This window comes from Sturnira hondurensis, unplaced genomic scaffold, assembly GCF_014824575.4.
Source record: "Sturnira hondurensis isolate 20B ecotype Veracruz unplaced genomic scaffold, ASM1482457v3 Scaffold0017436, whole genome shotgun sequence".
NCBI lineage: Eukaryota > Metazoa > Chordata > Mammalia > Chiroptera > Phyllostomidae > Sturnira > Sturnira hondurensis.
The window spans coordinates 5530906-5558418 of NW_028090067.1; the positions used below are offsets into that span (position 1 = coordinate 5530906).

Consider the following 27513-nt stretch of genomic DNA (forward strand, 5'->3'; position numbering starts at 1 on the left):
AGTAATTTTCCATCTGCTGATCACCACCCCAATAACTGGCTATAAATCCCCACTTGTCCTGCTGGATTCTGAGGTGAGCAGATATCTCTTCCCTACTGAAAACCCCTGTGTCAGCAGTCCCTCTCAAATAAAGCCTTTCTTCCTGGTTTTAAGAAGTCATAACTATTTTTGACACAAGGTGACATATTTCACACTTCCTTTTCAAACCTCCTTTTTTAAAAAATATTTTTTATTTATTTTTAGAGAGAGAGGAAGGGAAGGAGAAAGAGTGGGAGAGAAACATCAGTGTGTGGTTGCCCCTCATGTGTCCCCTACTGGGGACCTGGCCTGCAACCCAGGCCTGTGCCCTCACTGGGAACTGAACCAGTGACCCTTTGCTTCGCAGGCCTATGTCAATCCACTGAGCTACACCAGCCAGGGCCCTTTTCAAACTTCTACATCCTCTCTCCTCCCCCTGTTCTTAGCTGATCACCTTGACTCATGCTTCATTTAGAATATGTAAGCGCTCGGTCACTCAAAACTCATTCCCCTCTCACCACCCAATGGACATACGCCCCGCTTTGTCACCTATCCTTTCTTCTTCCCTGTCACAGTGGTAAAAATGTCTCTTTGCTAGAAGTCAGTCCTCCCACTGATGCTCCCAATCCCATCCCTTGTTCCGTTGTCGAAAAGTTCACTTCTTCCTCCTTCTCTCTCTCCTGAACCAATAAACCCTTCTTTCTGAGTAAATTAATCTCATCACTGTTAACACATGCTCCAGAATTTTCCATATAATAAATAAATAAATATCTCCCTTGGCTCCATGTCATCCCCCAAACTGTGGCGCCATATACTTTCTTTCATGGTCGGACTTCTTAAAGATTCGTCTAAACACGAGTTCTCCACATTCTTACCTCCCAATGGTCTCTCAGCCCATTCTAGTGTATCTTCTAATCCTAACATTCCATTAGGTCACCAGTGAACACTCAATTGTTCATACTTAATTGAATGTACTCTTTTCCATTTGTATTTCATTCTAAACAACAGTCTGCACAGTCTGCCCTTTTCTCCTTTATGAAATAACCTCTTTCCTCAGCTTCCGAGGCACCATGATCTTTTTATTTTTTGGAACTTCTTTAGTTATATTTTTCAATTTCTCTTTTTGTCATACCTTTAAATGTTGACATTGCTCAGCTCTCTAGCTTAGGACTCATTTTCTTTCTTTCCAGATTTTTCCTAGGTGACTTTCTTCTAGAAAAGAAGGAAATGTCTTTAAATACTGTCTATACACTGACAACTCACTAATTTCTGTTCCCAGTCTAAACCTTATCTCTAAGACATCCATTCGTGTTTAAAACCTGCCATGTATAGAATTTAACTCTCGCTTTTCCCATCCTGACAAGTATTTCCCTTCCTCTGTATTCCCTGTCCGTATTCCCCATTCCAACCAGAGAAATACAGGCTCCTCCTTCTGACTCACCACCCACGTGCTGATACTACTACTTCCGCTCTGTATTCACATCTTCCTCTTCTCATCCCGGCAGTGCCCCTTTCCCTCCCATTCCACACCATTGGTATCTCTTCACGAGGTCTCTACAGTAATCTCCTAACTCATTTCCTTGTTTCTTCATTTCTCTACATTCAACCTATTTTACTCATGGCATCCAGAATGATCTTAAAAAATAAAATTTAATCACATCACTTCTTGGCTCAAAACCCTACAATGACACTCCCTTATGCTTAGAAATAAATTGACCTCCAGCCACAATCTATGCCCTTTCACTCACCCCTAAGCTTTCAGCATTCTTGCTTCCCCTGCCGCACTCACTCTGGCCTTCGGTTACTCTTCAAACGGAGAATGGTCTCGCTGTGTCTGGAACGCCCCTCCCACACAGCCCGTGTCTGGCAGCTTTGTTCTTCAGGTCTGAGATCACGGATGTTTTTCTCAGAGACTTAATTATCTTCTCTAACACAATTGTATATTTTATTTGCTTACTACTTAGTTTTCCCCATCTTCTCCCCAGACTAGAAGCTCCGTGAAGACAAGGATAATGCCTTTCATGCATAATGGAGATACACCTCATACCAAAGTGGCTGGTATGGGACATGTTCAATAAGAATTTGTTCAATGACTGAATTCATAAATTTTAGCTGCTGACAAGGTCTCTCGTGCTTCGCAGAATCCCATTTTTCTCTCTGTGAAGTTTAGAAGTATGATTCTGTAAATGGGTGTGAGATTTCCAGGTTAATTATCAATTCGTGTCCTCTTATACTTAACTATGCCGTTAGCCAAGGTAAATCAAAAGAATCCTTCTTCCTTGACCTCCAAAGAACTTAGCTGAAATGATGTATTTTTATGTTTCTCCTACCTCACCATCTCTTGAATTTCTCACCGTATTAAGTCAATTTATGTTTTTCTCGTTCAAAAGCCACTTTATAGCTTGTTTTCTCTGACAGAAGTATAATGAAAAGGGGAAGAAGAAACCTTATTCTGGTACATAATTTTCTTCTCACTGAATAAAAAAAAAGAAATAGCTAACTTAGTTAGGTTATATATTCTTTGCAAATTAAGAAAAAATATAAGGCAAAATAAAATAAATACATGTGGAATAAGGTAGAACCCATTGATCTCTGTATCTCACAGAACTTTAAAGATTTTAATGTGAGATACATAATGGTATTTCTTAAGTACTTTCATGGAAATGCTTTTTCTAAAATGACAATTATTTTGATATGAACTGCCATTCGATTAATTTACAGTATATAAATAGAACATGAACTTTAGTGCTAATTGGCAGTGGTGTTATTTTCCTCAGTCTTAAAAAAAACCATTCAGAGCTAAAAGTTTACTTGTAAAAAAACAGCTACATCGAGACAAAAATTCAAAATACAGGGGCAGGGACGTAACTAGCTTTACAGTTATTTGTATGGAAAATGATACAGTAATTAATAAATCACAACACGAGAATAAACTCCGTGTTTCACATACTCACAACTCTCAACCTACGCTTGCCCCACCCTATATTTCAGAAGTAATCGGAGAGCAGACATTTCTTTCAGGATCACAGCAACCTATGACGAGGATTATTCAGGTGCTAACATTGTTAAAGGATACAAGAGTTGAAAGAAAAATCAGTATGACATTTAAAGTTCACTCAAATGCTCAATTTTAATTAGGGGAAGTACGTAAAATGGTATGGAAGGAAAGCAAGGACTGAGCCCCAACTTTGTTAAGTACTAGATAGAAATGCCTGGAGGTCTTCTATGAGCTTTTGCTATTTTGCAGTGGGCAGTCTAGATTAATTTGAAAATGCGGTACCGTTTTTCCTAACAGAAAAAAAATAATAAAAGTGAATCAAATGAGACATAAGAACAGAAGAGTAAACATTGAAATAAACATTGCAGCCGAAACTAAAGTAACTGAAGTGAAAATGATTTCATAATGAACTTTTATGTTTAACAAGCCCAGACACTTGGAACAGTGTAAGCTATATTAAACCCTTTTATGAAAGGATTATGTTTTGTATGATGAGTGTTTTAATATAAGTATGCTACACAGCGTAAAACACAACTACATTTAACTCGAAGTAATTACAAGAATTCAGGCAAAATTATTTTCTCCTGCACTATCACAGCGATACAGAAGAAAAATCCTCCTGGAACCCTTCACCAACACGCCTCTGTTTGAGTTCTTTTTGGAAGTGTGTATTGCGTCTCTGCCTCAGCCACCTTTTACATCGACAGTTGGTAGCAGAAGCCTTTTAACGTGCAAAGGGTAGCAGCTCTTCAGCCAATCTGCGATAAAAGGGAAAAAATGAAATCACTATGGAAACTGCAGGAAGGATCTAAAAGCTCTCTTTATAAAGTAAACGTCTGATGTTTGTGTCTGCAGGGGTAAAAAATTCATAAATCTGTATGATGCTATCATTTCTGATTTGTTATCACTGCAAATGCCAACTGGAAGCCGCCTGACCTTAGCTTCATTAAGTGTGATCTATTCAGAAAGAGTTAGTATTCAACAGGAGGAAGACGTGGTCTGCTGAGAGGTCGGGGGTTTCAGGGGATAGTGCGGAAGCGAGCGAAGAAACTAATTTGCTTAGAATGTTTCCTTTCTTTTCTCACTTGATTGTCTTTTTCTTTTATATTACCGTGACTTGATGGAACTGGGCACACGGCATTGTTCTGCTTTGTGTTTTATTTTGGTTTGTTTTTCATTGAGAAATGAAGCATATCTCAGACCTAAATTCAACTTAGAAAATTATGTCTGCCTTTGATTTTGAATGGAGGGGGGGAAAAGAACAAAAACTAAAATGTTAACCCTCTTTCTTCAAACAAAAAGCAAATAAATACCAGGGAGAAGTCATTCTGACTTCAGTACCCCGGACCCCCAGGAGGAGCACAGTGAAGGTGACCGGGACCCCACGAGCTCTGATGAATCTGATCAGATGGCAGATGGCCACAGACACCTGTGTCACCAAAGAAGTTTCGGGATAAATCATCTATCCTCAGAAGTTAAGTGACTTTAAAAAACAGTGCATAGTTGTTGAAATAGGGAGCTTTCTATTTGTTAATCGTTCACCTGTGGAGGAGGGGCTGTGGGATCAAGAGGACACTGCAAAATTCTCAAATGTGAAATTCTGCAAATTGGAGAACAGCCTTAATTCAGAGGAACGTGAATATTTGAGTAAGTAGACCAGTTTCCTGCTACTGCGCCTATTTCTGCAGTGTTTACGATTGAATGCAACTTCATTAGGTAGATTTTCAGGCAATGAAAACTGTGACTTTCTATTTTTTTTAAGTTTATGGCAACTTCACCACAGTTGGGTGCATCGAATTGTCAAAGATGGATGTGCATGGTAATTGATTTATATCGTCATGCTGTATTCAGACAATTATAAACATTGCTAATCTAATGTTTCAGGGTACTTATGAACAATTAGCGATTCTGCTGTAGCATCTCAAACACACTTTTGATGATAATAATATACTGAGATAGGTTTTATAAATCCTAAAAGGGCTGTTGTGTAAATGATGATTGGAAAAAGATGAGGTTTGGTTTTTTTTTCCCCAGTGAAATGATTAAGGCTTTGAAACTGAAAACACAGGTATTCTGGAAGTGAGCTTGCAAAAATTCAGCACATTTAACAGGGGCGAAGTTTTGCTTTAAAAGAAAAGCACATGACAACCTCTATACTAACTTTATTGAACTTCTACTGCTACTAAACACTAACTTGGCTATTTGTGCAGCCTTTACAGTTTCCGGCACGTTCTCTCACGTTAGAAGAGTGTTAATGGTCAGTGATGCAGAGTCATATGGAAGTGTATGTTTGGGGACATAAACATAAATACAAGCATACTTCCCTTTGGAAATATTTAAATGCCTCATACGTACTGACTTCACTGATGCTTTTGTGCATATAATAAAAACCAATTATCTGTGGAGAAAACTTGACTGGGTGGAAGGAAATTAAATTGGTTTTTAAAGACTTTCTTAAACAGCAGTAGCTAGGGAAAGCTCCAATAACAGTTTTAGCTCAGGATTGTAACGAGTCTGCTATATTAATAAATCATGCTTTATCCTGACTTGTATCAAAAGATTGGGATGGAGAAGACTGCCCATGACAGAAGGCAGAGAGAAGAGCACTTTCGGCTGCAGGTGTGTGTGGATCAGGCCACTCTCCCCGTCCCCGGGAAGCTCTGGAGACCGCTGTTGGAGAAGACAGGTAGGTCCCAGTTCACTCAAAGAATGGGGTACAGGATTATACATGTCTACTCACAAAAGTTCCTTTCAAACTGTAGTTTGTGAAGGGAATATTCATGTTCTGGAATATTCTGTGATGTTTAAAATGCTGTACAAAATAAATGTAAGGAAATCTTTACCAACTTTTCTGCCTAATTCCCTTCAGGGAGATTCCCAAAGTCCATGAAATGCTTTGAATATCAACTTTCATAAATCAGCTCCATGTTAATTTTTTTTCATTGTGCTGTAAGTCTGAGACCACTTAAGAAGACATTTATGGAAACATGGAAAACATATTGTTTCATTTATGCATGCAGCAATGCAAAAACTTTCTCTTTGTTACTGTTCAAAATATTGGCATTCTATTTGCTGTATGCATATTCTCAGAATTGACTTTCAGAGCTATTCTAGAATAAGAAAGACAGCATATCATTAACTAAAAAAAATCTGATTGCATACTAATTGGTAAGTAAAATATTTCATTGAGTTTTTCTGAAACCAAATATATATATATACACACTATATATATGTGTGTGTGCATACATATACACTATATATGCATATCTATGTGTACATATACATATATGTATGTATACATGCATACACATATACATGTGTATATGTGTATAATATATACATGTGTATATGTATATATATATAAATAGTACTACAATGAGGGGATTATTGGGGAAGATACATATTTTTTCTTTTATTAATTATAAAATGACCAAACTATGAGAAATTGCAGGGGTTTGGATGGGTAAAATAAAATAGCCCCTAATATTTTCCATCGAATTTTCACTGACTTTTCTGAACAGTGCTGTCAGAAGCAATGTTTTCACTTACTTAGTAGATTAAATAAAAACCCAAGCGGCACACCTCATTTTGGATCTTAAGTATGGAAAAACTTTTGTTTATATATTTCATGACATGTTTTCTAACTAGTGAAGTTGCATGATCAGATTTCTAAGATTTCAGGTTTGAATGCAATCATGGTAATACTCCCCTCTTACACTCAGCAGAAACCTCATCTCTCATGTCTCTCTCTTTCCAACTCTCAAGAAAGTAAAGTTCTATGGCATAAGTCACTCTTCCATAGAAAGGGAATCTCTTTGTTGGTATAAAATACACATGGTCTGACGAGGGTCTTGAAAGTAGTTCACGGTTTTGCATGATTTTCTTTCTATTAGAATTACATTGTAATACTGCCTTGAGTTTCTAATTCGCAGCCCTCAGAAATCTCCCTTCCACATGGGAAGGGAGACTTCACTCTGAACCAGAATTTACTCTCCAATCTCAAATGGCCCAACTGAGATGACACAAAAACTTTTAATTAGAATTTTAATATGTAATCCAAGCCATTTCTAGATTATGCACAGAGGTGATCTTCTCTGTGTTTAATAACTGTGTGGAGAACTTAGATAATGTTTAATTTGGTGGAGAGACTATTTTTAACTTTCCTGGAGTCGGGTTACCTGCAATGTTCCCTGAGAGTCTCTTAGAAGTTCTATCTGCGTGAAGTTTATTGTGTGAATGAGTAACTGGCTGTGTCTGCAGCAGGTCCTGGGGGGAGATTATAAACATCAGACTATTCTGCAATATTCTGTAATTTGCATTGCTTCTGGGAAACCTAATTTTGCATCTCTTAGTTTAAACTATGTGGGTGAAAAGAGATAAATACCCAGTGGAGTGCCTGGGGAACTAGTCTGCCCCTCGATACTGTTCATGAGTGGTCTCCCTAACCTCATGTGTTTATTCCTTAAAAACCCAGCCCATGAAACTGTGGGTTTTTTTTATTCAAGAAATAGTTGGTGCTTTAGGTTGGACTTATGCTTGACATGAATTATTTGGCAAATTGGGGACTGAAGTGTAACTGATAAACTTCAGGCTGTATAATAGCCTTTGGGGGGGGGGGTTCTTGGACAAAAACAACCTAGTAGGGATTCCACCAAAACACCTTATTGAGAAAAACCAATCGTTTCCCCTGCTCATGAAAAAACAAACAAAAAATGTGTACCTTGCACCAATCCCAGCACTCATTTATACGCACACACACTCACACACACACTTTGCAGGACTGTATCCTGTTTTTTATTTACATGGGCACGTGACCCTCATTAATGTTGATAACCCTGTGCACATGCCTCCAAAATTAATGGACCCCAACTGTGAGAACTGTCTGTATTCAAATGTGTTAAGAGCTGAATATTTAAAGTCTGTTTGGCACACCAAACTTGGTGGTTTTTTTTGAAGACAACAGAAGTTGGAAAGCAAGATCAAAGAACAAAAAAAGAAAGGAAAGCAAAAGCACCATAAAAAATAATGACATCTGGATGGGGCCTCGATAATGTTCTAATTAAGTGTACTTACACCTCAGTCTGGTCACGTGCTCAGGAGTGGGAGAGAAGCCCCTTTCCAACTGCGGCATTAGAGGCAGTCAGGGGAGCCCTGCCTGGAGACAGTGATGTCTGCTGTGATCCAGCTCTGTCCTCTACTTTCTTTCATTGAATGGGCTTCTGCTCTTTTGCTATTAAAGGTCATGATAAATTATGTTAACCCTATGACTTACAAAGATATGCATGTTCCTTAAAATGCGTTTGAAAAAAATCAGTTTATCCACTTAGATTAAATAGGCTACGAGATCCCTTTGTTTTGTTGCTGGCTCACAGGTTAAGATGAGTTTAGTGAGAAATCTTGTGTACATTTTTCCTGTCCAGGTAAAGTCTTTTGACATCCTTTCCCTTCAGGGTGTAATAGAAGCTGTCCCTGAGTACAAAACACTAGGTAGACTTTCGAAAGTCACCAATTCAAGCACTTTTAATTTCAAAAAGAGTTTTCAGAGCCTACCTTAAATGGACAGAGTTCTAGTTAAATTAGCATGGCCTGAATTGCCTTCAAAATGCTGGGGTTTAGGACAAGAGACAGTGTGAAAGGAGGAAGCTATATTGTCTAGGTCTTTTTTCTCATGGAGTTTTGAAAAGTCATGATGAAATCTCTTATTAGGTGTTCAAAAAAATTAAACGTACCCTAGATTTTTAGAAGATGTTGGTTAGGGAGTAGATATATACTGCCTTTCTCATTACCATTAACAGCCAGGCATGGTGAAACCTCCCACAACTGGGTCGAGCATCTTCCCTCTGGCTTTGTAAAGTGATGTCTGAGTGTCGGTTTTATAAAGAAATTTTATAACCATTTCATAGACTCTGCAACACACCTACTATTGCAGAATGCAGCATTTCTTGGGAAAATGGTAACAATTAATAAAACTGATGTTCGATCTAGAAAAAAAGGTCAACATGTTTGTGTATCAAGTCTTTCGGGGGAGTACAAGTCCATCTTGTTTTAATTCAATGAGAAGCTACTTTTTCTTTTTCCCTTTTTTATTGTTTTTCTATTCCCCGTCATCTAATAGTGCTAAACAATCAAGTGCAAGGCATTTTGCCTTCTTTCACTCCTTACAAGAAAATTATTCAATTAATACACAAAGATGAAAGTTGGAAACTCACCGTAATCTAGAAAGGTCCAGGAATTTAAAGAACAAAATGTACCTTCTGGGTCTCAGGATTCATCAGGAGAATGTAGCACAAGTTAGTTTTCTCTGAGCTTCCTTAATTTTGTTGTTTCTGCCCTGGGCATAACTTAAACACTAGTGAGGCTTGGTGGAAGTGAAATGTTTTGGGGGTGCTTGAGAAAGCAGTGGAGCTAGAGAGAGACCAAAATGACACCAGCTCCTAGAAAAATGGGGAGGGGGTAGCTTTTTGTGTGGAAAGTATTCAATGTGCCACACCCCTATGCAAAAGACTGGGACTCGTTTGGTTCAAGGAACCCCATTCATGTTTTGAAGTATATATATTTTTATCCAAGATATTTTGGAAAAAAACACAATTTCTGTCATCCTTTTATAATTGGCTAGGCTGTTCATCCTGGGTGTCAAGGCTTTCTTTTACTTGCTCAATCTTCCCCATGTAAGCTAATGCTTTATTTCTTCCCAGAAAAAAAAAATAAGATACTTGCATTAAATTTAGCATTTCAATAATAGTAGTGAAAAGTCCCTCTTTGTGAAAGATACAGGATTAGTTTCTACCATGAGCTCATCTGCATCATCTCCATTTATTTCTCCAGGGTGATGATGAGACCTTTGCATTTGACCAAAAAGCCCTAGTAAATAAGGAGTTAAATTGAAGGCAGGCTCACTGGTTTGCTGAGATCTGTCAGAGTCTGACTGGCTGGCTACATATCTGTCTCTGGAACAATAGGTACCTGTATTCTGCACGGACTGCTGGGCAGCGCTGACACTCTGGAGAAGGTCTGCCTCTGTCTGTGCTTTCCTGGTGAGAATCCCCAATGACAGCTCCACTTCTCAGTGGAGAAGAAAAAAATATCTGTCTATTCCCTTGATGAAGGACAGGGCTTTGATCATTTTTATTCAGGCTTGTCTTGGCCGGAGGTTTTAGGTTCTTAGTCTCAAGTCAGCAGTCTCTCCCTTTTACTCTCTCTCTCTCCTCTCTCTCTCTCTCTTCCCTCTCTTTCTCTCTCCTTTATCTTCTCTCTCTCATTCTCTCTGTCTCTCTTTGACACACACATCCACACATACACACATCCCCTCTCTCCCTGTCTCTCTGACACACAGAGATACACACATACACACATTCTCTCTCTCTCTCTCTCTCTCTCTCTCTCTCTCTCTCATTTGCCCTCCTAGGTTCTATGCAGGCAGATGAGTGCCACAGCTGTAACTGAGGCACAGAGCAGTAAACACAGTGGAGCCAATTTCCACGATGGCGAGAGGGGACACCGGAGGTGACAACAATGACAAGGACTCAAAGGACCGCCCTTCTGACAAGTTTTAGGTAAGAAAATCTGTCTGCCGCGATTCTTGTATTTTTGCCTCCCAGTGGCTGAGAGCGAGTCTCGGAAGGGAAATATTTTCATGAGGGTACGTCTCTGCTGCCCCTTGCCTGCAAACCTGTGTTCTCGGGGCTTTGTGTTACTAGGATCCTTGGAGGTGAGGTGTGAGCGGGGCTCGGTGAAAGGGTGAGCTGCTTTTTATGTCTGTCTGGTGACATTTATCCTGCTGTTTCAAGTCATATCTGGAAAAAATTCTGTTTGATGATAGTTAGCAATGTTTTGTGCAGTGTAGAGCATATGGCCGTGCAGAATCCAAGCGATGCTCTTTCATTCTTAATTTGTAATTATTTTTACCCTCAACTGTACTGAGGTCAGAGAGTTTTAAAAATTAATGAGCTTCCCTGTGGAGTTCAAATACTAATAATGTCTATGTGAGCTGCCACAAAAAGATAAGATTGTGCTGGTATACTTTAAAGTTAGACTTAGCTGTATTATTTTGAACATCTCCATCTGAAATATATGAGTTGTATATTAGTTTATGAAAGCCTGGGTATTTGAGAATATTAGTCCTTAAATTTTTTTAATGACCTGGAGAAATTTTGTGAACATTAGACTGTAGAAAGTGATTGTTTTGTATAGAGACATTGTTAAAACTTAACAGGCATTATTATTATAATGGAGAATACCTCATACTTTCGAGGAAATCACAAATAATGAATGAGCTCCGTGCTCAAAGATATCTGCAAATGTGCCTTCATCATAAGTAAGATAATAAAAACTCAGGAGATATTTAGGGTGAAAAATTGCTGGCACAAACAAAGAAACAAGATGCCCATAGATGAGAATTCTTTGTCACAAAAAGGAATCCAGGACACGGATTTAGGAGGTTAAGTGATTTCTACATTCTTAGTGCCCTTCAAAAGGGGTGAGTCCAGACATTTAAAAATGTGCCCCAAACTTTCATTTCCCACAATTTAAAGACATTGTTTATGTTCCTGATACAACACATTGTTTCAATGAGGGGGATTGAAAAGCAGTCTGAGTATACAGTCATCGGGGCTAAAGATGCTTTTTATCCCTGGTTCCCCATTTACAAGACCCATTCGGAGCTTCCTGTGATATATTGTCATGTAAATACTGTGCAGCCAGGGAAAGCAGTCCTATGGAGATTCAATTTACTTTGAAAGTTGTTCATTATAGAAGGGATGAATGTTATTTATTTGATGTGATTCAAAGGCTGGAAATGACTTTTTCATTGTGGCACCTTTTGTGATGGGTGCAGGGTGATCTAATCTTTTTAATTTTGGCTTTCACACCAGTGGAGATGAAAAGAGATCTGAACTCATTTGTCGGTTGCTAGGTCCTTCTGGAGACCCAAGTCCTGTTCTTGGTTGCTATGGCCAGTCTGACCTCAATCTCTATAGTTTTGGGGACTTAAGCAGTTTCTTGTTCTTCGTCGTCTTCTTCTTCTTCTTCTTTTTATTTTTATGAGGAGCATGTACCTTGATTTGTGTCCAAAATTGTGACTGAACGTCTTTGTCTGCGAGTGATAAATGGTGCCGAACAATTCAACAGTTCTTACAAGTAAACACCGCTGTCCCACTAAAAATATGTTTTGTTCTGAGTTAATGGTACGGAACAAGGCAGCCTCCACAAACAGCTATCTTTTATTGTGGAGGGGCCTCTGAAACTTGGAGCAAAGTGGAGGAAATTGGCTTTCATTTTCCCGTGCATTAGCATTTTATTTGTGATTCAGCCGACGCGGCTTTAGGTGGATCGGTGGGTCAAGGATAAGAGGGTAACCTCCCTTTGCTTTCTTTCTAGCTGGGGCTGCGTGTGCCCGGATTCTGCCGGGACTCTGAGAAGTCAGGAGGAGTTTGTGCGTTGGGGTTGGTCTTTGGTTCCCGAGTACCAAGTGCTAAGGCACAGACGGGCAGGTGCTCTGTGGCTCTGTTGCCTTCGGTCTCACGCTGATGGTTTGAGGGAAAGTTCTATCCAACTGTGGTGGCTCCCAGGAACGGTCTGCTGGTGTGCTGCTTACGCTTACGCTTACGCGTAGCAGGACGACCTTGGATTCTAGAACCTCGGTAGAAAGGAATCGTGGTGATTAAGAGGCCGTGGAGGCTACCGCCGGATTCAGCAGACGAGCCGTCATACCTTCCTCCATTCCCCTAAAAACTGCTAATTTGATGCTGCAGGGAGCACACACTCTGCTGATAAGATGATGGTGCCAGAGAAGGTGTCAGGCAAGGCATTTATTGCTTAGGAGCACCATCAGCTTCCTTCAGAGATTGTGGCTTTGTAGTGTAGTTTTTTCTTTTAATAGGACTGTGCTAATGGTTTTTATTCTAAATTGGCCAGCCCTGATCATCTTCAGGAGAAATGGGTTCCATGAGAAGTGGCATCCTCCTCGAATTGAAAGGTAAAAATTAAATGTTTTTTTTTAAGTGTTGTTTTACAAACCATTTCATGTACTTCTTGCCCGTAGCATTAAAAAACTGCTCTCTAAAGAAAACTGTTTAAAATTTAAACCATTCTATTTCACGGTAAGGTTTAAGGAAGAGACTGTCATTGGGAATTTTATTGTTAGTTATTTGCTAAAATTGCCTAGCTTTTATTGACAAATTATAATCAGGTATCTTGTTTACTTTTAGTCTTGAAAAATAAGCAGATTTTTATATTTTAGAGAAAATGATAGTTTGGGGGATCAATAAAATAATCTTTATTTGTCGTGCGTAGATTTTATTCCTAGAACTGGTAAACAAAAACCAAGATTAGATTATGTGGAAGGTCTCTTCCACCCTGAAAATTCTTGATAGAATACCAGTTTTCGGAAAGAACGCATAACGATGCTTTTATTCATAGAACCGCATGTATTCAACTTCTGTTTGGCCCTTGACTTGAGCAGCAGTAAGAAGTGCCATGCTCTATGGTACAGGTAATAATTGTGAATAGAAGTAATTTCCAAACAATTGATTTTTGAATGTTTTTTTTAATACTGCTTCTTTAACGCTTTATTAAAACCGGGGTTTGGCAAAGCTCAATTGTGTCTCCTTAACTTGGGTGTCTTCGGTTCTTCTTGAAGATAATATTTTATTGAAGTGGTTCATGTCCAAAGAAATATTTAATTCTAGGTATCCGAAGAAGACAAATATTCCCCAGTCTGTGGTATGTATCTCTATATGTATATGAATATATTTTCATATGAAATGTACACATTTAACACTGTGTTTTGCTTCGCTGTTATTTCAGAAGATTTAAGTGCATGTCGGACAGTGCTCAATTTCCTGAAATGATTAAATTCAGTCTCTGAAGAATCTGGGGGAAAGGCCTGTAATGACATTTTGATGACTTTCATTTTAAGGTGTAATAGAAATTGAGTAAAATATTTTAATAGCTGTTCTCTAATATCTCATTTCAAATACAATGTTTTTATTGCTCATTGTAGCTTACAATTTTCTGGTAATGATAATGTTGGCTGGTAATTGTTTCTTGCATAGAAGTCATTTTACCCTTATGTACAAGTTATTTCATAAAAGTCTTCATGCATTTATCTCCACTGAAGCAGTTGCATTAAACTTGAGATAAAACAGTATTTCCAGAGTCCTCCTATTTTAATTTGGTACTTCCTTACAAGAATTAGGTGTATCTTAAAAAGATGAATCTTAGATATGCTAGTTTGTGGTTTCACAAGGAAAACTAAAGTCAAGGGAAGGCTGAGAAAACAGAAGGAATAAATACTATGAGCTATTACATTGACAGTGCTTTCAGATGCCATTTACTTTTTAAAATTTAAAAATGGCCTGGGAAGTAATACATATGTATGTAAATAGCTAGCTATTATATCCATCTTTATGAAATAGGTAAGTGCAGATATATGAAGGTAACGTGATTGCAGCCAATGATACCAGGAAGATTTTTGCACCTCAGTCCTTTCAGAAGCTGTAGACACAGGAATTAATCACATAGCTTTTAAAGAATCAAATCTTTGGGGAACTGGAGTTGTGACATTAGATCAATTTATGTAAGTCAAAATGAAATCCTTAAATCAGTCTTTCTGTGCAAATTGTACAAAGCCATTAACTCACTAGCTGCGATGTTCTAAACTCGCTAATTAGAAAATATTTTATGCAATTTAACTTGATTGTAGTGAATGTTTGAAGTCAGGATATAATATTATGGCTGAATTAACCCACTATCAGGGTGTTAATCACTGATAGTGGGTTAATTCAGCAAATTTTTATTAAAGTAAAATTTCTAGTATCTGATTCTTTTCCTCTCCTAATATGTTTACTAAGTTTCCCCAAGTTCACTTTCTTTTTATAATTAATATTCCTTTCCAAATACTAGTGTGGCAGGACAATTGGTTACTCTCAATTTCTTTCTGGCTACTGTAATTTTTGGTTTTTGTCTTTTTGGTGTGCCAACATTCTCTTTCACCTAGGAAGTTGTATTGACTTTGAAGCTGTGTGTCTGACCTCTTTATCCGAGTCTGAGGGAAACCCCCAAACTTGTGTCATTAGGAATTGTGTATTAAATGCTGAAAAGTTTGAGTTGGCCTTGGGTTAATATTAGGATATAGAATTTTCTCAGTAATAGCAAGTTACTTGGCTAATTCAATCAAGTCTTGTAAGGGCCTTTGTTTATTTCACACAGAATAGTTTGCCAAGTGGCAAACTCTGGATTTATACTTCGCATCATCTAGAAAATGTAACACAGAGAAATAACTGTCAGGGGAGGGGATCCCTCTTAGATAGCTAGTGAAGACTTAGGTGTATCTTAAAAGGATGAGTAAAATATTTTAATAGCTATTCTCTAATAACTCACTTCAAATACAATGTTTGTATTGCTCATTCTAGCTTACAATTTTCTGGTGACGATACTCTAGCATGTGGTCAGGAGGCATGGCAAAGTTTTATCTACTGCTGTTTTGTGTTTTTAATCACCTCTGAGATCTGATAGCAGATTTTAATTCGCATGGCCATCAGTCTGATATTTTCATTTAAACAATGTCAGAATAACTTAAGAAAATAGAAGTTATGCTAAAGAGCTTAATTATATGCTCTAGCATTCACTAATAATTAATCGAAATAGTTAAAATATTGTTCATAATTTTAAATGTGAAAATTGTAGTTTGCTTAATGGGACTTATGATTTATTATTCTTTTAATCCAGAGATGGCATGTGTAGACTGGTGATGACCCTGAGTCCTTCTAAAGTTGCTAGACTTTATGATCTTATACCGTATAGTGAACAGAAACTTTTTACATCCTTAATAACATTAAGCCACCATTTATATTCTTAATGTTGCTTGGCATTATTTAAGCACATGTACTTGTGATTCATAAATCGTTGAATTTCCTATATTTTTCTGACAGTTGAATTCACAGTCCAACTGCAAAGACCAAAATATACCAGGAGGCTGGGAGTTTCCTTAGAGAAAGGAAGGCAAGGTAGCATACCGAGCTCAGGAGCATATGGTGTTTCAGTAGTTACCACCGTCTCAAAGGTTTTAATGCAGTTTACTTCAGGCATTATTGAAGTTTCTGGATTTTCTGGAAATATTTGAAGAATTCAATTTGCTAGCTAAATTTGAAACATAGAAATCAAATAAGTTATTATACAGATGTGCTTCCATATAGATTTAGAAAAATTCATTCATTCATTCAACAAACATGTACATTAAGTGCCTACTCTATGCTAGACGTTATTCTTGTGACTCTTAATTTAATAGTCACCATTAATTCAATATTCATTATTGTCTGATTTTGCAGATTTTAGGAATCTCATACATCATCAACGAATCACATCACAATCCATATATTTTTGGAACTTGTATTTCTCTTATTTATTGTTTCAATGGCTGTAAATATATTCTAGGAATAAACGCCTATTTAAAAAATACACTGGTAAAACAGTCAGAATGTGTTTTATGATGTTACCTTATTGATGTGTCTTTAGAAATGTCTAAATTTATCACACACTTTCCCTCACTATTCAGGCCCACAATGCAGTAGACACTAAGTTGGTCTTACTATTTTCATGCTTCCTTCCAATGCTGCTTATACTTCTTATATTTAAGGGACCTCTAATTCTAATGATTAAAGTCTAACAATTATTTCCTATATGCCAGGCAATGGGCTAAGCGCTTTACCTTCGTTTTCTAATTCAGTCTTTTCAATTACATTATGAGAGAGAGAGTACCACTATCCTTACTTGTAGAGAGAGAAACTGAGGCTTTGAGAAGTTGAGTAACTCCTTTGAGGGGAGTTACTTAAGCATCTGAACTACTAAGCATCTGAGATGACTTAATTCCCAGGCCTTTCAGGTCCTATTCATCCCTCTAGTCATTCGACAAATAGTATTGAGCCCCTATACTGTCCTAGGCCCATTCAAGGTGTTCAGAATAAAGCAGCGCTGTAACAGGAAGTCTTTACCCGTAGACTGTGAGCTCACAGCCAAACCTTGGTACTTTCTTCCTCTTTTTGCATCTATGTATTCCCCATAGCCACTAGTATAAACATTTTATGTTTGAGAACTTCATTGAACTCCTCACCATTTGGCTTTCATCTTTTCAACTGCATTATTGCTGATTTCTAAGCAGGAATTTTCTGTGCTGGAAGGCTGATCTGTTCATTGCCCTCATGAAGATTGTTCTATGTTTTCTCCTGCTTTCCCTAAAAATGCTGGAGGATGAGCTTCTCTGATCACTGCTGCCCCTGAAAACCTTTGCTGCTGCTTTCTCAAGGCCTCCCATCCTTCAGTGTCTGGGTCAATGCCCATAGCTCCTACGAAGCCCAGTTCAGAAATGAAATCCTAAAATTCTTTCATCTGCATTGATCAATTGCCCCATGACATTTGCAGCAACGGATGTGATGTCAGCATAGGTAATGTTCCACCCAGTTCCGGTGTCCCCACTGCTTCAGTGTTTGTAGACGTGCCTGACTCACATGTTGGCAAAGAGTTCAGGGAACTAACAGTAAAATAGAAGAAGAAAGTAACAAAAGTAAGACTGGAGGGTTTGGGAGCCCCACTGCCTATCACAGGGTCTGGCATAGAGTATTCAGTTAATGTACATTTGAGGCTAACAACAGGAGGAAGCTTAGCAGGGAAAAGAAAACTAATGTTCCTGAATGAATAGCCCAGGACTTTCACAGATCTTTAAATATTTATTTAGAATTGGAGATTCTATTAAGGAATAGTTAAACACAATAATCTTTACTTTCAAACATAGTTCTGTTTCTTCTGGGAATAAATTGTCATTCATCAATATTAATATATTATATGTAGAATAAACCTTCTGGTTTTCCTAAGTGCAGTTATGTTATATTTGTATATGTTCTCCGTCGCTCTTCTTGTCCATAAGGTAGCTGACTCTAATTAGTTTTATTATTTTTGCCACACACAATTATTTCTCTACCCCTTTGGACATTGTTCAGTATCATAGAAGCTACTGACCACTTTTTTTCCCAAAAAGAGCCATCTTCTAAACCATCACAAAGTTTTATTAGTTAATACTTAGTAATGGATTTCTTTCCATAAAAAGGCAATTTAACATTTAAAATCCTAGTGCAAATCTCTTCTGTTAACAAGCAGCTCCACTGGTTAATTTTACTTATGTTTTTGCTCAATGGTATGCAAAAATGTAGTCTTGAAATCTCAAGGGAAAATAGGTTTATATGGGTTCTTAAACCCAGTGCTTAAGGTAAAATTAAGGTGGTAATTTTACTTCATAGGAAAATCTAGGTGAATATTTCTTAAAGCAGCTACTACATCTGACCTCTGCTATGGAGCTATTTTATTGACTGTGAGGACCATGACTTGTATACATAGGTATAAACAGGACTTACATGAAGAAGCTACTATCAATACTTTATATATATGCAACATGCACTAGTTTTTCTGGGTGAAGTGAGCTAGAAAGTTCACACCCTAAAGCAGTGAATGTAGCCTGTGTGCACTCATTTACATGGGAGTATTCTGCGGAAGGAGCCCCATCCTGTGGGAATTTCTACTTGGTAGTTGTGATAAGTGGGGGTGAAGCTTTGGCTCAGAGGCTTGGAGCTATCTTCTGCTTTAAAGAAACAAGCCATATTTCTGCAGTCTGTATTTTAATAGTAGCAGTTGTACTGTCCATGAGAGTTCCAAAACAGAAACTGTGCCCCAAATGTGTATTGCACGCTGTGTTGATGTCAGTAAAACACGGAGGATGAGCTTGTTTCCCCTTTAACCCTAACGTTCTATGGACCTTTCGCTTTGACACTAATTTCAGGCATGAACCTCGGCACTTCGCCACAGTGTGTAATCGTTGGTGTCTCGCTGCCACCTGGGTGCACAATGGAGAACAATATTTAGCCCCGGTGATTTGCCGTAAGAACACACCACACGCAGTTGGAAAGGGAAATGTTTAATCAGCCAGTGTCTCCACACAGTTCCAATCAGTTGGGTCGGTTGAAGATTTCATTTTCTCTAGATTAACTGGTTGTTTTGTCACTGTGAAGATAAAACCTTTGGCTCTCTCTCGAATTCATATCAGCAAATTTGGGAATATTGTGTATCAATTTGAATGCAGAAACAAAAACGGTGTTTGAAAATATGCAAAGGGAATGACCCATTTTGGTCAAAAGGTTTTTTTTTTTCTTTTTTAAGTTCCTTAAGTCCTCTGCTTTGCTGGTTGGCTGTGGACTTAGTATGTAAATGGCTATAAGTGATAACATGAATAACATGTTAACATTCCATTTTTGGTATGTTGTATGATGATGCTGTTGATCTTTAGAAGAAATTCCATGTGGTGACATTTACAAAAATAGTTTCACGTGAGCAGCTTTTAATTAAAAAAAATAATGAGAATAGTATATCTTTCAAGTGACATGCAAGTCACCTAGGGGGTGTGTACTCATTGTACATAATGGGAATGTGAAATGTACCTTGCCTCCCACCAGATAGGCTTATATTCAGTTCAGAGAAATAGTTTTAAAAAGTATGAACATGGTATAAGAAGAGGATAATCTGTATAAGCAAGCAACGTATCATCTTGAAGACCAGGATCTATTTTCTTAAAGCCTGCAGCTTTCAAAGTGCTAGGAGGATTTGAATTCAGGGTTTTGTCTTCATGTTATTTTAATCCTGGTAACTCAGTGCAGTACAGTCCACTTCAATTCACCCAGTTACTCATTAGATTTCTAAGATTTATGACCATTTTATCCTCTCCCAGTCAATTATCTCTTTGATGGTATTATTTTATTTTTGATTAGGTAAACATAATAGGAAATTTGGGAACATATGGCAAAGAATGTCTAGCTTCCAAAAATTTGGAGAGTTCAGAATTTCTATGTGGTTTGGGGCATTCCAACTTGGGTAAAAATTTATATAGAATGTGATCTTTTTAACTAACGTGGTATCTATTTTAGTCAAAAATCATGATTATTATCATAACTTTGAGAATATTTTAAATCATTTATTTACTCAATTATTCAGTTGGCTTTTCTCCCTTCATCATCCTGTCTGATCGGTGTTGCCGGAGTCATTGTGGCAGATTTTATAAAAGGAGAAAATAGGATCTTTCCCTTATTGACTATGGGGTAATTGGAGAGAAAAACAACTCTAAAGAACATATTGGATACTATAATAAAATTACTCTTAGCAATCATACTTCAGTCCTGTGAAGGGAGAAGCTATTTCCTCACAGGTAGAAAGCAGTATTAACCATCAAATAGAGCTTTTTGGCTCAGAATATTGTTTCAGATTATTTGTTATGAGAACAATGATGAGAACATTCAGAAAAAAGACCAGTTCTTGAAAATGGATTTTACAATGTTCAATTGATTTCATCAGCAAAACAAAGACTTTCATTTCATGAGGACTTAAAAATAGCTGGTGCCATATGATGAGTGATTAATTCAGTGAAATTTATAAATACTTTATTGATGGTTTATAATCAAATATATGCTTGTGGGGGCTGGAGTTTACCATTGCCTTAATTGTACTTTATGATTTTTCTCCCAGCATTTTGAGACAAATGTAAATTTAAATGCTTTTTGAAATCCTTCAACTTCCTTGCTATCTTGAGGTGCTCAGCAAACACATTCTACGCAGTGGAAAACTTTTCAAAGCTGTTTTTAACAACATCCCGAGATGTGTAAAGCCCTGCCCATGGCTTCACTCTGGGCTAGAAATATCCCACCAGTCACCCATGCTGACAAAAACACTGTTCCAAATAAAACCTAACATTAAGCAAAGAGCTTTGGGATTAGTTCAAGTTTTAGTCTCTATCTCCAATGTAAAGTTTTAGGATTCTAAGGAAAAACGACTACTTGGAATGCACATTACCATTTTTAAAGCCAAAGATTTGCCAGGCAAAAAAAAAAATTTAAACTTGACTTAAAGTTTTTGTCTTTAGTTACACTGAGATTTGTGTGCTGAAAAGCCCAGTAGTCATTTCATTATTCTCTTGTTTTATCTTGTGGAGTTTATATTTTGTAGATATAGAAAGAAGAATGTTGGCCCTGTCTTGGCCATTTTCTGCCTTCTTTCCTTAGGGAAGGGAAGAATTCGATAGAAAAACCCACACTCCATTCTTACCTGTGGACTTCTCCTGTGGGCAGTATATGTCATCCACTAAGCAAGGAAGGACAGATATTCTGTTATTAAGGGGGCCAGGGAGAGGGAGTAGCAAATAACTAATTCTCCCGTGTATCCTATTAGGTGAATGGACTTATACTAGATACATCATGGGGAGAATCAGATGGAAAAATACATAATGAGTCCCACTTCAAATAGATAGCAGCATTTTCTCTAGAATATGGCAGCTCCTAATTCCTGCTATCTTTGGGGAGCAGGGCTCACTACATACCTTCTACCTGTGACTGGTGGAGGCTGTTGGTTGCCCCCAGGAAGGAACTCCTCTCACTGCTGCCTGCTTTGAGCTGCATTTCATTTCGATAGCCATTTGCTGTAGGCGCTTTGGAACTCCATGCAGTGTGAAAAAGTATGGTTGAGAAATTCTTCAATGGGATTTCTCCCTACCCCACCTTCCCACAGTGGGTGATTTAGGAGAAGACTAGAGACTTAGAGACGCGTGTCTAGCCCATTTCTAAAACTACACATGTAGGCTCACATCATTTGAAGCAAAATAGAACAAAGTAACTGCAGAAGGCCAAGGTATTCTGCATCAGAGAATATGGCAATTGGTCAAATTTACGACTCAGACAAGATAAAAGAAAATATTTAGAAGAAAAGGAATCAAGTGTTTGTTGAATGACAGCTTCACCTATTCTCAGTCTCACTTTCACTTGCTTGATCATGATGCCCATCGTCTTCTTCAGATTTAGTTTCAGTCCAGTCCTCTGACGGTAAATATGTTTTGAGTGTGGACACCCATACCTCGTGCCTTCTTTCAGGGCTTGACACACTTCTTTGGTACATCTCTAGCATGTTCATCCATAATTTAACTTTGGTATAATTTGCTCATTGTCATCCAGATCTTTCCCCCTAAGAAGTAGCCAAAATAATTTGATTAATGGTTCTTCTAATGGCAAACACAATTTCTTAATGTTTTGTCTTGAAATATTTAAACACGAAATAGAAGTTATAGGCTACATCAGTGTCCAGGAGCAGAGATCTGGGTTTTATGCCTCTATGGTAAATTCATATCTTGTCAGTAATCAATGAGTGTCAGCTTTTCAGGCTTCTGTTCATATTTTTAGATTAGATTAACTGGCCATGGTTTCAGTTAATTTTACATTTGAGTTTAATGCCCTGGTATTGGAAGGTCTTGGATGATTTTTGAAAGCCTAATATTTCAGCATACACTTTGCAGAAAGTTTATAAAATACAGACATCCTTAAGTAAGCACTGGGAAGGTGTTTGGAGAACCTTCTCAGCTGATGTCTCCTTTTCTTAGCCACTTTGGCTAAGAGTTAAGCAGCAGCCTTTGAGGCCAGAAGGGTACAGTCTATGGAATCAAACTAAATTAGATTCAAATCTCAGACCTTCTATTTACCTTGGACCAATTGTTTAGAATCTTTGAAATACAGTTTCTTCTTCTGTAAAATAAAGATTATAATACTCACATTATTCAGATTTTTGGCTATTTCCCACATTAGGCACCATACCCACATGCGCTATAAGGAAGTACTACTATTTTCCACAACTTACAAATTATCACACTGAGACTTGGAGAGGTTAAAAAAAAACACCCAGAGCACAAGTAGTTCTTAAGTAGTGAGGTTCTTGTTGGGTCTTTTCTTTCCATAGAATTTATTTTTAGAAAAAAATTATAGGATCAAGAGGTATGTATATAATACATTTAGTTAGTTTCGAAAAGGTCATTCAGTTTTAAGCCCTTGACTATGAGCAGTAGTAAAGCTATAATTTATAGTTCACCATGTTACTGTATCACAAACTGATGTTGTCTGAGACTTTGTAAGTGGGCTTGGAGAGCCATATGCTATGAGAGCTGCTTTGTGCTTTTCTTCTTGAAGATGGTGATGGTACTTTCATCTTGATGAGCACAACTCCTTTTCAGTAAAGATTCTGGATAAATGGCTGTTGCATGAAGTTCAATGCTAGTCTCCAAGGCAGTTGTTATGCTTTAGATGAAAAGTGGACACCATTTCCAGAAGAGCTTGACAGTCTCAGGGAGGAGTTTCATAGCCTTAAAGAATTTTATATTTGTGATTAGTGTGACTTTCAATAGAGGGAAAAAAACTACTTGAAAATTTTTATTCTAGTTTAGCTGCACCTTTTGCCTGTTTCCATTTGCTAATTTCAGTGTCTTCTCCTCCTTCATCCTCAGGCTCTTGAAGTCTGTCAGATGCCCAAAGCAGGTATAGAAACACTAAAATAGCACAGTCCCTTTGGTTAAGAATAACATGTCAGTTTTCTTTTCTTGCTTTTGTGTGCTCTCTGGAGCTCACCCATGCATGATGTTCCAGTTGACTTCAAAGGCAAGTCTATGGTTGGATTAGCTCCACAGGACAGGGAGCAAGGTAAGAGACAGGCTTAGTTCATTCAAGGCCCACTGGAGAGCAGATAGAGCCAAGCTCTGTGGTTACCAAGACGACTTGTTCATTTATGTCCTCATGGGAGAACGGGTAAATTTGCATAATTCCTTTTACTATATTGTCACTCTTAAAATCATTTTAAAATATGACCTTATGGCTGCAACTTGGGGAGTTTAAAGTCTAATAGAGACAATACAGATATAATGGATTTGGAGGGAGAAAATACCACTAAAGTCAGGAAGGCATAAAACATGCAAGTCATAAGATAATTTTAGGTGTTAAAACAAGGGATGGCTTAAAGAAAGTGTGTGCTTGAGAAGTTGCAGTTAGATGATCTTGCTTTCCCAATCCTTCCAGCAAAGGTAGACTTCTCACAGAAGCAAGAGTCAGGCATTGCAGAAGGAAAAAAAGGAGAAGACTGGCTGAATTAAAGACATCAGCACAGACTCAGGTTGAACTTTGGGAGAAGGCTTAGTAATGAAAGCAGAGTGGTTGGATGATGTGGGCATTGAGATGACTCAGCAGAAAGGAATATGGCAGACCGGAGAAGGTTAAGAGACAAAGCAGGCAGGGCAGAGTGAGGTGTTCCCCATGGACTGTGAAGCTAGGAGAGTCCACAATATAAAACATCACCATGGAGACCTAAGGGAGAAGTAAAAGTAATAAGTTCCATGGAAAAGCAAGGAAACACCCTTGGTAGTTCTGCTGGGTATTGACAATAGGCTTATTTATGAAGTCTGGAAGCCATATGAAGGCAGATAATGACTCTCAAGTTTTCAGCCATCAGAGGACCAAGATAAAAGAGGCCACAATAATCCAGGTGAGCAATTGTGAGATCCTGGACTGAGACAGTAGATGTGATGTTAAAGAAAGAGGGGGTGCATTTAGTAGTTGCAAGGGAAATAATCAAACAAGATAACATCAATGAAACCCAACTCCATAGAACGAGGGTTCAGAAACAGAAAAGGATAGAGAGGAATTACAAATCATTTTAAGGTTTTGCTCCTTTGAGAGAGAAATCACAGATGAAACAAGACTGAGTGAGGATATAGAGCAAATCCTAGAAAGAGAAACAAACATTTATGGCATATTTATTTTTTCTTCTGCCTCTGGACTGAAGAAGAATGAGAATAAGACTATTTATTTGCACTTTGACTTATTTCATTTCTCTCTGGGATCACAAAATGTATGCTAAAGTTATATGGTATGTAGAGCACTTTTTGGTGTCCTTGCTCCCACACACCCGAATTCTTTGAGGTCATCCCATTTGGCGCAGTCCGGAGACGTGACGGAGAGACCAGCTGTCTGTGTGGTAACCAAAGTCACAGACTTCATATTATTGAACCTCAGACTGCATCTCAACTGTGGTTATGTTGGAGTGAATAGAACAGAAACAGGAAAGAATCACTGGGCTTCAGAGATTGTCAGGCTGACTTTGCTTTTGGAGACACGGGCATATGCACTGAGGCTATAACAGTCTTGCTTTGATTTATGTCATCACAGACTTGGTACTGGACTTGGAAAAGGAAGAAAAATGTTGTGTGATTCAAATGAGCTTTTCATTTGAAAAGACAAAAGACTGTGTACAGCTATCTTTTCTTATTATTACCAGTGGGCATTTTTCTCTCAAGATAAATGCCATAATTTAATGACCTTGGAACTGCTCAACATCTATAAAACATAGTTTAAAATCATTTCCTAAATCTTAGAAATTACAACAGGACTTTCAGTCTTATTTTTCTTTTAGCTGTAAGTTGTGAAAGAGGCAACTGTCCAGAAGAAGCACCTCATTTTTTAGTTAAAATGAAGCCTGAACTTGGAGAAGGGACTTAGTTTAAGGTCACAGGTCTAGGTAGTAACAGAGCCAGGAAAATCTTAAATTTATTCGCTTATAGACCAAGCCTCTTTTAACTGTGCTGTGCTGTTTCTTCCTAGTGTAGGAGATTATAAACTATGGAAAATTAACTGCACATCTAATGGCTATCCACCAATAAATCAGATCTCATGTTTGATGTCTTATAATGTGCCTGTGCATCTATTGTAAAAGCATTATTGTAAAATAAAGTATAAGCACTCTGGTAATGACAGACAGGGCTTAAATAGGAGTTCAGAGGATTTTCAAAAGACTATTTAAGGAAAAAGTCATCTTTTTTTTCTGATTTCCACAGGAGATAGATACAACAAGAAAATTATGAATCCAAGTCTATTTTGTCCCATGTGTGCTGGCTAAAGACCCCACTATCCTGGGACAAGGACAAGTGCTCAGAAAGTTTTATATGTGTGGTAGCAGACCAGAAAGGATGAACAGGAGAGGGAAGGGGAGTGGAGCAGATGCTGAGGGAGCCATAGATGAGTTTGCTGTGGCCTGGGTTGGCACTCAGGCACAGATGGTCATCTGTCCCGGTGCATCCCCACAATTTGATCTATTGTGCATTTTGCACATTTCCTTGCCCCTGCTTTACAGTTCCATGCACCTGATACTTGTTTGCACTCCACAGCTGAATGATGGTTCTTGGATCGCTAAATCCAATGGAGTTTGGGGGCCTTCCCTGCATCTGTTTGCGCATTTGGCCCAGTGATCACTCCTCCTTTGTTCAAGTTCCGTGCTCCTGATTTCCATGGCCCCGTGTTCACCAGATCATCCTCTAATCCTTCTTCTTTGGTCCCTTTCATTGCCTTCTCTTCTTCCTCCTCCCCAGGTTCATCCTCAGCCCATTGCTCTCCTCACCCTTAGACTCTCCTTCTGCACGTTCCTCTATTGTCATGATTACAATTACTCATACATTTTATAGGTAGAACAAACCCCCTTCCTACAATTCAGACTCAACTATCCAGCTTCTTGCCATGTCCGTTGAGCACCTGTCAACCCAACATGTGTCACCGGCCTCCTCATGGCTCCCCTTCACCTGGCTTCTCCATCTGTGCCCTCCATGAGTATATTGATTTGTGAAACTGCTGTCCACTCATTCACCCAAACAAGAAACCCAAAGGTCGTCTTTGGCTCCTCTTTTCCCATTTTTGTTGTTTTCCCTATCAAACCCAATACCATACCTGCTAAATTTCCATCCCAAATACTTCTTGAAACCATCTGTAACAACCGTCATTACTACCACAGTTACAGTTCAGAGCTGCTGCCGCTGCTGTAATTTATCTCTTACTTGGGTGTCTGCACCATCAAAATGCTTTCTTTTACCAGCTGTGTCATTGTCAAATGTCAGTGTACATCCAACGCAAGGTAAACCTGCCCTGCAAGCTTAAAACCTTCTCGTGTTTCCCCATCCTGCTGGATGAAGTCTAAAATAGGCCCAACTTAAATTTTAGCCTTAAATATGCTACTTCTTGCATCTCTCTGATCTTATCTCTAACAATTCCCTGTTTTAAACTGTGCTTTCTAGCAACACATGACAGCTGGGAAATCTGCATGTAAACTACCGCTTATTTGCTTTTACATCTCCTTTTCCTCTAAGTCACTTCTCACTTCTCTTCCTTGGCCCAGTGCCAGTCTTCCTTTTGTCAGTCAACATAAGTGTGTCACCTCCAAAATCCTTTCCATTAGATGTCATGTCACTCTCCATTCTAGCTACATGGGTATCTTTATCAAGCCCTTTGCGTATTCCAGTCTTTGCATGAACCATATCATTTTCTAATTTGTATTTTTATGAGCTATACAGTCCATTGACAACTTGTTAACAACTTATTTCCTTCAATTAAATTTAGATGTCTTTGGATGAGACTTTGGTACAGAACAGAAAAAAATCTTTGTCAGTTCCACTGCTGACAATTGAGTTAGGAAATTGCTCATTTAAGGATACAGATAAATGAACAAATAAATGGATGGATGAATGGATAGATAGATTCTGATGTGTGTATATATTTTGTCTTTGACTTTAATATAATTTACCTCTAATTTCTTTCAATAGTAGCTGAATCACAAATATACAA

At 38.1% G+C, this 27513-nt stretch overlaps 1 long non-coding RNA gene across 1 annotated transcript in view; it reads left to right on the top strand.

Moving 5' to 3' along the window:
* The first annotated feature begins 1993 nt into the window (after positions 1 to 1993).
* The window catches only part of LOC119002399 (uncharacterized), a 101894-nt gene continuing 76374 nt past the window's right edge, over positions 1994 to 27513 (top strand). The window contains exons 1-6 of the long non-coding RNA XR_005069733.1: positions 1994 to 2076; positions 4319 to 4835; positions 5576 to 5702; positions 9842 to 10050; positions 10422 to 10569; positions 12929 to 12989. This is a non-coding gene — a long non-coding RNA (uncharacterized LOC119002399). The remainder of the gene's footprint in view (positions 2077 to 4318; positions 4836 to 5575; positions 5703 to 9841; positions 10051 to 10421; positions 10570 to 12928; positions 12990 to 27513) is intronic.